The 13387-nt window shown below is 43.8% G+C and overlaps 1 long non-coding RNA gene across 2 annotated transcripts; it reads right to left on the bottom strand.

Annotated features, from left to right (window-relative positions):
• Positions 1-4647: 4647 nt before the first annotated feature.
• On the bottom strand, positions 4648-9647 carry LOC129051685 (uncharacterized). 2 transcript variants are annotated; one of them, XR_008516115.2, is made up of 3 exons: positions 9573-9647; positions 6383-6613; positions 4648-4950 (listed from the first exon to the last, which is right to left on the bottom strand). It is a non-coding gene; the product is annotated as an uncharacterized LOC129051685 (long non-coding RNA). The 2 variants fall into 2 exon arrangements; XR_008516114.2 differs by lacking the exon at positions 4648-4950 and adding an exon at positions 5324-5436.
• Positions 9648-13387: the final 3740 nt, after the last annotated feature.

Raw genomic sequence — 13387 nt, 5'->3', positions numbered from 1 at the left:
TCATAGCTCAGTTGCTGTCTGGAGGGAATTGCTGGGGAGTGCTTTAGAAACTTGAATGTAACTCAACCTCTGTCAAAGTGAAAACTTTTACACTTTGCTTGCCAAGGTCACAAAGTTCTCCTTCACTGGAGGGCTGCCAGGGTCACCATAAGTGCCAGAGTGCTCACCTCTTAGTATTATTCATGCCTTTCTCACAAACCATAGACGGTGTTTTCTTCCTTTGAGTCCCATGGTACACCCCATACCTACTTCAAAGAACCTGCAGCTCAACCCAGCCATGACTCATTTGCCTGTGTGTGTCCTCAGTGAGCTGGAAGCAACTAGGTTCTGGGGAGAGCATCACCTCTGTGAATTCTCAGTGACTAGCATAATGCCTGGCACACAGTAGGAATGCAGAATTGAATGTTGATTGAGTAAATGAATGCGTGCAGGATTGAATGCCAGAGTCTGATTCATTTTTGCATCCTTTGCACAGTGTTTAGATATCGTAAGTGCATATTTGTGTCACATCTTTTTTCCAGAGCACATTAGGAAGCACTTGGCTCCCTAAATTAAGGGAGGAATTGTGATCAGGCCCCTTAGGATCCTCAGTAGCCATCTACATTTTTGTGAGCTTGCATGTGCTTTGTAATTCTCCCTTTTCTTCCTTTTAGAAACTTGGATATCGAAGAGAAGAAAGCAGATGCCCCATTCTGCTACCTCTTCACAAGGCCTGGGGGCTTCCGCCACAGATTTACACTGAGCGGCTTTCCTGAGCCTGTCTCAAAGGAGGGGAAGCTGAAGAGCAGTGAGGTGACCTTGGAGGAGGCTTTTTGTGAGGCAGCAATGGAGGAAACAGCATTAACCCAGCCTGCATTGTGAAGAACAACCAGCTAACATTTCTGCCAGATCCTTGGAGAAATTAAAATTCTCCACAACATTCCTGGAAAGTGTACCATCCACTCCCAAGTCCCTCAACAGATGCTGAGCTGCTCATTATGCTGGCAAGTGGCAAAGTGAAAGCAGGAAGATGTTGGGAGACAGTGCTATGACAGCGTTGTCTCCCAAAACAAAGAAACGCCTTTTATCCATAACTTGTTGGAAGTTGAATCACCAAAATAAACCAGAAGGAATGTTTTCCCAACAGTAACAAAAAGGATCATAACATCAAAGACTCGGTGTTTCTTCACCTGGAAAGAAAAGAAGGGCATAAGTAAAGCCTCTTGGTACGCTGTCCCTGCCTCTGTGCTGGCATCTAGTACGCGGAGGCATACATGTCTTTGTTTAAGCCTCTGTCCAACACCTACATTGAGAATAGCTCAGGGAAAGGACCTGATCTCATTCTTCTTTGGATCCCCAGATCCCAGTAGAACACCTGGCACATAGAAACATACAACCCATGTCTGCTCAGGGAATGGCTGATGAGGCAGGGGAGCGGACTGTGAACGTGGACCTGTCCAGTAAATTCTAGAAGACCTAGCCTTCGATTTCCTCATCAGAACAAAGAGTAGACTGCTTTCCAGTTCTAGCATTCCTTTGTCTTCTGATTCAATGAAGTATTGAATCAGAAAATATAGGTTTAAGAAGAGTTCAGAAAAATATGTAGATAAGCCATTGATACATGCTAACTGCTATGTTATTTCGCAAAACTTCCTCTGGGGCTGAACAGGCTGCAAGTGGCAACTTTCACATTCAAAGTACACATTGTACTAAGATGAAAGGATTCATCAGGACTCCATGGTGTGATCCACAAAGCAAAGCTAGACTCAAGTGGCTTGTCTCCCAGGGAAGAAAACATGTCAAGGTGACTGTGTTCTCTGCTGCCTCCCCAGCACGAGTGTGATTTTTAACTGCACATCCAAGTGAACCCTTTCATCTTGCAAACCATATTCAGAGTCAGTAGCTGTCCCCAGGAATGCTTTATTGGAAATGACTGGCAGTAATCATCCCGGGGAGGGAAGGGGAGATAAAAGCTGGTCTGGGGAAGGATGCCATCATCAGAGATTTGGAGCAGCAGGATTGTAATTAGAGGTGGAAAGGGGAGAGGGAAGCTTTGCCTTCTGTGTGTGTTCCTTAGAGATCTACAGAAATGACAGGTCTCCAATCCCGAATGCAAAACGAATCTAGGCAGCAATCATAATAAGCCATTAAATGAGCCAACCTAGCAGAAAAGACACAGAATGCTATTCACTTGGTTCCCTGTTTAATTCCACCTGAGAAAAATCTCAGGGTGAGTGGGAGTGAAAAGGAGTATGGAAGACCCAGTCCTCACATTGTCCCCGAGTCTGGGAACAGTTCAGAACCTCAAGACTCTAGGTCATTTGGTGCCACATCAGGTGGCTGGGTCATGTAGATGGCTGCTTGGTGTTGGGGCAGTTTGTCTACCCTCTTCCTGACCCCAAAGCTACCACTTAGATGTTCCTTCTCTTTCATTTCATGATTACGGGGTTTTGCAATTTTCAGCTTTCTCTGCACGATGAACACTCACAAGGAGACATTCTTATATGGCTCATCCCTCTCTAATTTACAGGTTTTCCCTCAGAATCCACTGACAAAGCAGATGGGGAGATGAGGATATTGATCGCATACTGACATGATTAACCCAGCTTCTACACAGATTCGACTGTGAAGCGTGAGATTTCACACAATAACTAGGCCAAAGAAGGCTGCAGGTAAAGGACAGAACTTTAGACTTAAGAGATCCATATTGAGCTGTGGTTGGAGGACCAGATGATTCCAGAACCCTTTAGACTCTGTTTCTCAAACCCATCATCTTTGCCCCGTGTTGTATGGATCAAATGAAATGGCGTGTGATATGGTTTGGCTGAGTCCCCATCCAGATCTCAGCTTCAATTGTATCGCCCAGAATTCCCATGTGCTGTGGGAGGGACCCAGGGAAAGGTAATTGAATAATGGGGGTCGGTCTTTCCCATGCTATTCTCATGATAGTGAATAAGTCTCACGATATCTGATGGGTTTATCAGGGGTTTCCACTTTGGCTGTTTCCTCATTTTCTATTGCTGCTGCCATGTAAGAAGTGCCTTTCATCTCCCGCCATGATTCTGAGGTCTCCCTAGCCATGTGGAACTATAAGTCCAATTAAACCTCTTTTTTTTCCCAGTCTCGGGTATGTCTTTGTCAGCGGCGTGAAAACAGACTAATACAGTGTGCATGAGCATGATCTGTATAACAGTAGAGCCCTCTATTAATGCCTGTTCAATTAGAGCCTTCGCCAAAAAAATACACACAAAAAGGAATGTCAGTGTCTCAGTTATTTCAGGGAGTCTGATTCTGCTCTTGACAGTAGATGGTGCCAGGAGGGAAGAAATGAGAGGTGGTAAGAGATGCGGGGCAGGCAGGGGTGCCCTTCCTCTTCTTCTTTGGACAGAGGCATCTCATGACCATGAAGCCCTTGTAGTGTATCATAAACGTGTGGGCTGCATTCAGGTGAGGCTTTCCAGCAAGGGACTCAGAATTATTTCGCAAAGTTTTCCTCATTTGGCTCCCATCTGGAACAATTACAATGGTCCCGAAATATAACGTGAGCCAGTGGATGCCCATCTCTGGAAATAAAATCAGACACATTTAATTTAAAAGTGTCCTCAATGCCTAGGACAGTGTCAGGCACACGGTAGCCTCTACACATATTTATTTCATAAGTGAATGGTTGAATGATTGAATTTGTTTCTGATGGTTGATCTAACCCTGTCTATTTGATTAAACATGTACTACTTCATTTAGCCAAGCCTGGGGAGGGAAGCTTTAATCTGGCACAAACGAAACCTACTCCTGATTTTAGACACCTCTCAGAGACAGAATGGGTGCCAAACCAGAGCACCTGGCTGGACCAACTGTCCCAGAAACTGCATTGGTCCCAGATTTGCCATGGCAGCTCACACATGCTTCATAAACAATTTTCTGATGGTAATTCTCTGATGCAAGAGGAAGAAAGAGCTAGTGTACGAATTCATTAATCAGCCTAGTAATTGATTGAAATCAGTAGAAATCAAACATGTTCTAGAATTTCTGAAAGTTCAGTGAAGCCATGTGTAAGTTTATTAGAAAGTTGGATTTTTTAATGATGAAAAGAGAAGGACCCACACACCTTAATTTTGTACCTATAAGCTTGTGGTCTGCATAACATAGATTTAGCCCAGTCTTAGCCTTCTGCGTCTAACACTTTCCTAACTATTCATTTTAACTCTATAAGCATGGGTTGAATGATTACCTGGTGCCTGGCCTTGTGTTGGGGGCTCTGAGGGACTCTGCAATCTTTTTATTTTCATTTTTTGAGACAGGATCTTGCTCTGTCACACAGGCTGGAGTGCAGTGGTGCCATCACAGCTCACTACAGCCTCGACCTCATGGGCTCGATTGATCCTCCCACCTCAGCCTCTCAAGTAGCTGGGATTACAGGCACATGCCACCATGCCTGGCTAATTTTTGTAGTTTTTGTACAGACACGGTTTTACCATGCTGCCCAGGCTGGACTTGAACTCCTGAGCTCAAGTGATCCGCCTGTCTTGGCCTCCCAAAGTGCTGGGATTTCAGGCATGAGCCACCGTGCCTGGTCTGCAATCTTTTTATTGACTTGGGAAAACAAGAAAATTAATCACCTGCTAAGGTATGTAACAACAGCATGTGAGAGGCAGGGTGCAGCTAATCATATTGGTTATGAGGGCAAGAGAACCAGACTTTATTCAGTAAGTACACAAGATTGGGAACACTGATATCAGATGAACCTTCTTGCTCAAAGCAAACGATGCCAAGACACACTCATCGAGGGAAGGATTGCCTAGCAGTAGCTATTTAGTGTGATAATGGCGTTTGATAGTTTAGACACAAACACCATTGTCACACTCCACAGCTCTGCTAAGGAGAATCTGTAGCCACGAAGGTGATAACTTCACCTCCACATTCCACCATTGTCACTGATAATAGGGGAACCTTGTCAGCTCCACATATTGTGACCTGAGCAGAGAAAAGAAGCATCACGGGTGCAAGCATCTTGAGCAATGAGAAGAGCTGAAGACTCACAGATGAGAGGCTTCTGTGTTCTGGAACAGTAGAGTAGTAAAGGGGTCCACTGCCTGTGTTCCACTGCCACCCAGCAAACCCCTTCTGCAAAAACTTTGTGTGAAAATGGACAGGAACTCTGTTTGCAACAATTTTCTAAAATGGCTGAGAGAGAATCTCTAGAGGGAATAGATTTCTGGAAATAAATACTTAGTGGAAGATCACATTATAAATGAGAATAATCTGGCCGAATGAATGGATACTCTCCAACTCTCACCTCCTCACCTACTTCCCAATCCATCATCAGTAAACGTGATCAATTCTGCAGTCTAGGAAAATTCAAATTATTTTATATGGGGATACAGCAGTTAGATGTGTTGTGATCTACTCTCTATGCATCTATTGGATATAAAGGCATCCAGTCTTGCTCAAATGTTCATTCTTCTTGACCACAGTCATTTTCCACCATAGCAGTGGGTGGGAGATGAGGGGAGAGAAGAAAGGGAGGAAGATGGAGAGAGGAAACGAGTCCATTTTTAGTTCATGATATCCATTTTCTAGCAAAAAGGGAGCTCTGAATAAATCCCTACAGGATTTACTTGGCTTTCCTGTTAAAAATGGTTTCTAATTGTTATGTGAACTCCTGCCCACCGTGGAGAATGAGAGGAAATAAAGCATTTTACCTACTCCTTCTTTTCCTGAAAATGGTGAAAAGGTAAAGGGTTGGGAGCCAGTTATTTTTTCCCCAGGATAACTGAGTTGTTAACATCCGACCAGAGTCTTGCTTTAGCCCTAAAACTGGCCCATCTTTAACAGCTGTAAATGAACCCTTCTGTATTTTTCAGGAAAAAAAAAATGCGCCTTATTCTCATGTAGATCATGAAATCACCCTCTTCAAGCTAGACTTGCAGTGATTATCCCCCTGTGAAAGCTGAAAGTCATTCTGCTCCCATGGGGTTGGAGTGTTGAAGTTGCCTCTTTTTTTTCTTTCCCTTTTTGCCTTTGTGGATTCGTTATCTTCCCCTAAGTGACTGATTTCCTTTGGTTCCTGTCTGTGGCCCTGTCTTTCTTTCATGAAATGTGGTCATTTGCAAGGCAGCAGGCCATGCCAATGGCTAGACATACTCTCTTAGGTGGGACTTGCCTCCTGGGCAGTTTTCCGTGACTCAGAGAGAATGACTATGAACTCTAGAACTATTCTAGGTGGCCCCAGTCGCTGCCACAAACCCCCAGCACTCTGGGTGTGGCCCAGCAGTGGATGCAGGCATGTGGTGGCCCATCTTGTCCTTCCCTTTCCCTGCAGCTCCCCCTAACACAGTAGCCAGGCTTGTCCTGCTTAGTCTTTGCTGAGGGACCTAGAACAGAAATCCCCACCTCCTGGTCATACCAGGGCTATCGCTGACCATCACAAGAGGCTCTAGAAGTCTCTTAGCTCCGTTGGGAAGAAACAGTGAGAGGTGAACAATTCACTGGTTAAAAGGGTCCCTGGAGGACACGCTTGGAGCGCTCTATCCTGGGCAAGGGCTTGGGCCCATTTCACTTCTCAGGGCTCCATAGTAGCATCTGAGCATCCTCCACTTCTCCATGGGGGCTCTGTTGGCTTTTGGCTTTGAATAATCTGCAAAAGACAGAAAAGGGAAGGAACAGATGGAAGATGAAAAGAGATGAGGAAGTTAATGCATTACAGGTAAATCTTACCAACTCCCCACCCCTGAAATCAACCTTTACAGGTAAATCTTACCAACTCCCCCCACCCCAAATCAACGTCGATTTCTATGGCCCAGAAATCTATCTCCAGGAAAATGTCAAAAATTTGTAGAAAGATTTACCTATAAGGTTGCTCACAGTGGCATTGTTTATAAGGGTAAACATTGGAAACAACCTAAATGTCCAGCTATAGGAGAAGAGTAATATATTTATGATAGACCATAATTATTTAAATTGATTCTGTAGAAAAGTCTGGTAGACTTGGAAATTCAAGATATGTTATTGAATTAAAAAACAGTTTATAAAACAATATACACAGTATGAGTCCCTTCTGTGAAAAAAGGCATACATGCCTGAGGCCAAAACATCAAATGTTAACCATGGTTATCTTTCAGTAGAGAAATTATAGTTCTTCTTATTTTCTCCTTTTGTGTGCATTTGTTAATTTATGATTCATGTGGCACTTTTTTAATGAGAAAAATGAGGATTTAAAAAATTTTAAGCAATTTTCTTTCTGGACTCTCAATACAAATTCCTTCTTGCAAAATACTCTTCTGAAATTGGGAAGGTTGGAACCCACCCTACTCATGTACAATTTGTCACAAGCTTGAAAAGTTAGTGGTGTGCTGAGTGGCAGGCCTTAGGCTAATTTTTTAGCAAATTGTTAGTGAAATACTTTATTATGCAGTACAATAATTTTACAGTATTATTGCATCAATCACTAAACACATATTGAATGCCAATCATTTTCTGTCTTGTGAGCAATTTTTAAACATTGCTAAAATGGCCATCATATTTTATTACTTCTTTGTTTCTGCAGAAGTGGTTAAACTGTCAATTTACAAAGCAGTTTAAACAAGCAAGCAGGTTTTCTTTTTTTTAAAAAAAAGTCATCCAATAATATATCATTAGTAAAATAAATTAAAAGTAGTTAATGCCAGGATCCACTTTTGAATATTTAAAAAATTCGCATAATAATTTCTCATTCTGCAGATTTTTAATGTTCTAGTATTTTCACATTTAACAACTGAACTTAAATAGTATGAGCTAATAACAAATAGAAACATTATACACTGGTTGGGAAGTATTAACACGTTATTTCCTTTGAAAAAATAATGCTTAAGGCAAAGATGTTGGATATTAATCAGGATGACTTGTCCAAATGCCAGCTCAATTTTCTACAGTGTAGAAAAGGCCTTGAGGGATTCTGTTTAGCTTCCCTGGGCCCCGATCCCATCCACATAAATCTCCCACCATCTCTCTTTGTGCCTTACTTCCTGAGATCTCCCTGAGAAAGGTTGAGTGCTAGCCATTCCTGAATGGCTGTCTATTAATACTAAATTTCTCCTGGAGTCTCAGCTACTCAGGAGTCTTAGGCAGGAGGATCCCTTGAGCCCAGTTGTTTGAGATCCCATTTCTAAAGAAAACACACACACGAAATTTCTGTGTGCTGTCATCTTCCTGCCCTCGTCTTCCCAACCGTGATGAAACCTCTAGGCATCTCTAGCTGCTGTGGCCAATTCAGAACGCAGCTTTCCCACTGGATGCGTGAGTATGAAAAACAGGCTAGATTTGGTTTGCTCCTCTTTTAATGCCCTGCAATTCTTTTCATAAGTGAGAAAGAAAGCTCATTAAAGAGGAAGTCTTTACAAAGCCAGACCCTCCAGCAAATTCACCACTCTGTACGCATTCTGTATGCACCACAGCTCCCAGCATGACGTCTTAGATTCACAAGTACCAGGAATATCGCAACACTCACTTTCTCAGGTCAGATCTGGGCACAAGCAGCTTGTCTTTGCTTTAATATGTTGTTCCCAGGGGCTAAGATCATTCTAGGGCCAACCCCATAGGGGTTTGGGTGCTTTGGGAACTGTGAAGTGTCACCTTGCTGCAAACCTAACCCATCAGTACCAAAAAAAAAAAAAAGATTTCTTAAAAAGTGAAAGAAATGGAGATGCTTCTTACTCTGAATCCACGTTTACTGCCATTTAAAATAGATGTGTTAAATGCATCCATTTGATTCTTCTGTTAGTCTACATGACAAAGGAAGTCAGTATTATACTTCTGAGTCTTGTCATTTTGAAAGTGCGTGGAAATTTTAAAATAGAATGTTCTTGTCAACAGGGAGCAAAGCAGCATTTCTTTCCTCATTGAAATCCGTCTAGAAGGGAAATCTGGAAAGTTCCCTATTCATGCACCTATAATCGCCTGTGTTTCTCACCAACCAGTGGTGAAGAAGGAATCACTGGGTACATTTTTAGCCAAGTTGGGGCCTCCATGGACTCTTTTTAAAGAGAATTGCTGAGGTTTGGGGATTCCTAAGGAACCATCTCATCTCTGCACAGGTGTCCAGCTATTTTTAGTGCTGTCGAGGGAACAATATGACTTGGACAGAGGCATGCCAAAGGAATGACTCTAATGCCGGCATTTTGTTTGAAGGTTTGGTGTTATTGCTCAATCAGGCCATCGTAAAAACAAGAACTGGCTTAATGTCCAGCCACTCCAAGGGCAGAAATAAAACCCCACACCGTCCCTGAGCCCTTAGCTCCTCCCCAGCCTCATCCTCTCTCCCCCTGCAAGGTGATCATTTCTTTTCCTCCTTAAGCCATTTTGTTATTTTTCTTTAAACGGAAACCATCTGTTACTCTCTCTAAAGAAAGTCTCCAGTTTTCCTCAAGCTTTCTGAGGAAACAGAATAATCATGGAAGACAAAGTTACGGTGTGTTCAACACCTCCTGTTGCTCAGGCGCTGGGTGGCATCTTTTTCAACACCAGAGTCAGCAGCCTCCCGTCATTTCTCAGTCAGCGGCCACCCCAAAGAACAGCCTGATCACTCAGGGGGGTCGGTAAGTGGGGAGAGCCGCACTTACCCCCAGTCAGCTCCGGTCCTCTCAGTCCAGGGCCCCTCCTGTGACAGGCAGGATGGCGCCTTCCACAGCTTCTGTGGCTTTAGGCCTCTCCCCTCTCCCTTTATGGGATCCAGGGTTTAAAAGTAAACAATTCTTTCTCTTTCTGATAAGTCGCATTATTTATCGATTCAGTGGGGGAGGCAGGGCACGACCTTAGGCCACTAAGTCAGCACCACCTTTGGTCAAACACACTCAGCAGGACTGGAAAGTCCATTCCTCTGCTGAGTGGGGGTGTGCGGCCAGCAGGCAGCCATGGAGGCCACCGAGGCAGAGAAGGCAGGTCACCTGGTGAATACATCTTCCCCTCAGAACCCCAAGTTCCAACCAGTTTAACTTTCCTCATGGGAAGACTGCCATGTATGACCTGGTCACCTCCCCAGATTTCTAGAGACAGAAGAGTCACCAGTCACAGGAGCCTACTAAGTTCAATAGATCCTTGGCTCATGCTACGTAGAGCTCTTAACCAATATTTGGAAGCCAATCTCATTCTCCTCTTGAACTGGTCATTTCTGACGTAGTTAAACATGCATTCCTTTGTTCATGCCAACAATTATGTATGAAGCTCCTCCTTATCTGCTAAGCTCTGGTAATGCCACAGGGACCAAGACAAACAACCCACAGTCAGGCAGTGAAGCAGGCAACACGCCAGCCGCACAGACAGCAGAGGGGGCTGCCGCTCGGCCTAGCTGTATTCTGTTGTCGGCTATTATTATTGCTTTTTATTTTTTATTTACTTATCTTTTTGAAATGGAGTCTCACTCAGTTGCCTGGGCTGGAGTGCAGTGGCGCGATCTCGGCTCACTGCAACCTCCACCTCCCGGATTCAAGTGTTTCTCTTGCCTCAGCCTCCTGAGTAGCTGACACTACAGGTGCCCGCCACCACGCCCAGCTAATTTTTGTATTTTTAGTAGAGACGGGGTTTCACCGTATTGATTAGGCTGGTCCCAAACTCCTGACCTCAGGTGATTCTCCCGCCTTGGCCTCCCAAAGTGCTGGGATTACAGGCAAGAGCCACCAGGCCCAGCCGCCGGCGATTATTTTTAATGTCTCTGATTATTTCTTTTCCTTCTCAGGTAATTTTGTTATTTTGTTTTTCTTTCTTTCTTTTCCTTCCTTCCTTCCTTTCTTTCCTCTTTCTTTCAGCTTTCTCAATCTGTCTCTTTCTTTCTCTCTCTCTCTCTCATTCCTTCATTCCTTCCTTTCCTTTCTTTTCTTTTCTTTTTTTTTTTTTGGGGGGGGGCAGGGTCTCACTCTGTCACCCAGGCTGGAGTCTAGTGACACGATCACAGCTCACTGCAGCCTCGACCTTCTGGGCTCAAGGAATCCCCTTGCCTCAGTCTTCCCAGTAGCTGGGATTACAGGTGCCCACACCTGGCTAATTTTTGTACTTTTTTGTAGAGATGAGGTTTCACCACATTGCTATTTTGCCTTCTTAATCTTTAAAAGGAAACTCCTCATTGCTCTCTCTAGTAAACACAAATGCAAGCTGAAGTGAGGTCTGGTCATTCCAGTTGATGATGATCTGAGGAGCTGGGTGGCCTTAATTTCACTAGCAGGTATTGTCATCCTGCTAGTGTCATACTTCCTGTTGTCATATTTCTTTTCAGGTAAAAATGAAAAACAAAATATACTAATGGCCTTTTTTTTTCTTGACGAAGAGCTGAACTCAAGAAATGGGCCCAGTGAGTGGGCACCACTGTTTGTTCCTGGCATGCTCCTTAGGGTCCTGGGGGGACTAAGTTCCTTCAGGTTGCCTATGACCACCTGAGAGATCCTGCACCCTTGGCCCTACAGAAGACAGGGCCCTCCTACAGGGCTGAGGGACTGGCCTTCAGTTCCTATGGGAAGAGCCCAAACAGTGCACCCCGAGGCGAGAAAAACATCCCGAGGGTCCTCTGGAAATCGCCAAAGCCCTGTGCTCCCCAGCGTTGGTGGATAAATATGGTGTCAATGGGATTTTTTTTTATGGTCACATTTCTGGCGCTGCAGTGTTGGCACTGCCTTTGCAAACTTGCTGTGCACTTTTAAAGTTGTTTCTCCTGTTTTCGGCCATCCTAATTCTGAAAAGAATTTCTGAAAAGTGCACAGCGCTTTTTTTCAGCTTGGGCACTAGAATAAGACTCTGTCTGGGAAAGAAAAAAAAAGTGACTTTTCATTTTTTAAGAAATAAAGGTGAGTGCCTTTTTAAAGAAGAAAAAACTGTTGTTTTTTCTTCTTTAAAGTGAAACAGATTCCTTAGGGCTCCCCGTTGTCCTGCCCTTTGAAAGAAAGACATTCTTTCAAAGACATTCTTTCAAAGGGCAGGATAAACCCCTCCCACCCCCAGGCCTCGTCTCACATTTTCCAGGTCACTTTCGTCAGCATTTTTGCTGAGATGGTTTTCCCTTCATCTAGAAAACCAGGATGAAGACAAATGTTCAGCTTTCAGATGATTTTCTTTACATTCCCAGCCACGGTACTTGCAAGGATTCTGAATTTCAGAGAAAGGATGAATGTTTATCAAACTTATGGCAAATCACACAACTCTACCTCAGCTGCCTATAAAAGTGATTTTTTGGCCAGGCACAGTGGCTCACACCTAAAATCCCAGCACTTTGGTGGGCCGAGATGGGCAGATTGATTGAGCTCAGGAGTTTGAGACCAGCCTGAGCAACATAGCAAGGTCCTGTCTCTACAAAAGCTACAAAAATTAGCTGGACATGGTGGCATGTACCTGTAGTCCCAGCTACTTGGGAGGCTGAGGCAGGAGGATTGCTTGAGCCTGGGAGGTGGCGGTTGCAGTAAGCTGAGATCGTGCCACTGCACTGCAGCCTCGGCACTAGAATAAGACTCTGTCTGTGATTTTTTATTTTTTAAGAAATAAAGATGAGTGCCTTTTTAAAAAATAAGGTAGATGTGAATCTTGGAAGGTTGAAGTCTAATTTAGAATGTCTAAATCTCTAATGTGTATATTCAGATACCGGCTGCGAAACTGGGCTTCACCAACAGTGAAAAACAAAATCAGGTAACTCTCCACTAGCTGCAGCTGGAAGCAGGCTCCAATCATTGTGGGTGATTTGCTCCATGGTTTTCTCATCTTCCTGCCATGAGCTGCAGGCTTTGTTAAATGGAAAAAAAAAAAAAAAAGTGATCAGTTCCAATGAAGAACGCCAGACTTTTGCCATGAGGAATGCTGAAGTTTGGGGACTGGGGATCCTGGGTTTCATTCAAAACTCTTTGTCATTTTTGCCTTTGGACAAAAATAACTTCATATTTCTGAGGCTTTAGTTTCCTCTCTGTGTAGCAAAGCTGAGAATACTTGCTTGTCATTTGCTCTCAAACCTTAATTCATCTCAAACAGGAGATGAATTCATCTTTAATCATGACTGGCTCAGGAGACTGAGGCAAGAGGGTCCCTTGAGCCCAGGAGTTTGAGTCCAGCCTGGACAACATAGCAAGGCCACTGTCTCTAAAAATAAGAATAAAGTAAATAGAAAAAAACAAAGTTGGATATAGAGAAATAACAAAGGGCATGGACTGTACAGACTAACGGGTTATTTACCAGTAAAGAGAACAAAGGATCCTAATTTGCCATGTGCAGGGACCATGCCAAGCCCAGTGGGGCTGGAAGGAAGCTGGGTTGCTGCAGCCTCAGATTTGTTATTAAGAGAATCAAAATTACTTTCAACTCAATGTCACAAGCCAGGACCCAAGTGAAAACAGAATGTTGACAGCGAGTCTTGGTTTCATCTCTGCATTCACACATGCATCACCTTCTCCCACAAAAGTTCCTCTTC

This window comes from Pongo abelii, chromosome 17 (genome assembly GCF_028885655.2).
Source record: "Pongo abelii isolate AG06213 chromosome 17, NHGRI_mPonAbe1-v2.0_pri, whole genome shotgun sequence".
Lineage (NCBI taxonomy): Eukaryota > Metazoa > Chordata > Mammalia > Primates > Hominidae > Pongo > Pongo abelii.
Note: the sequence above shows the minus strand (reverse complement) of the source record. Positions and strands in the feature narration are given on the sequence as shown.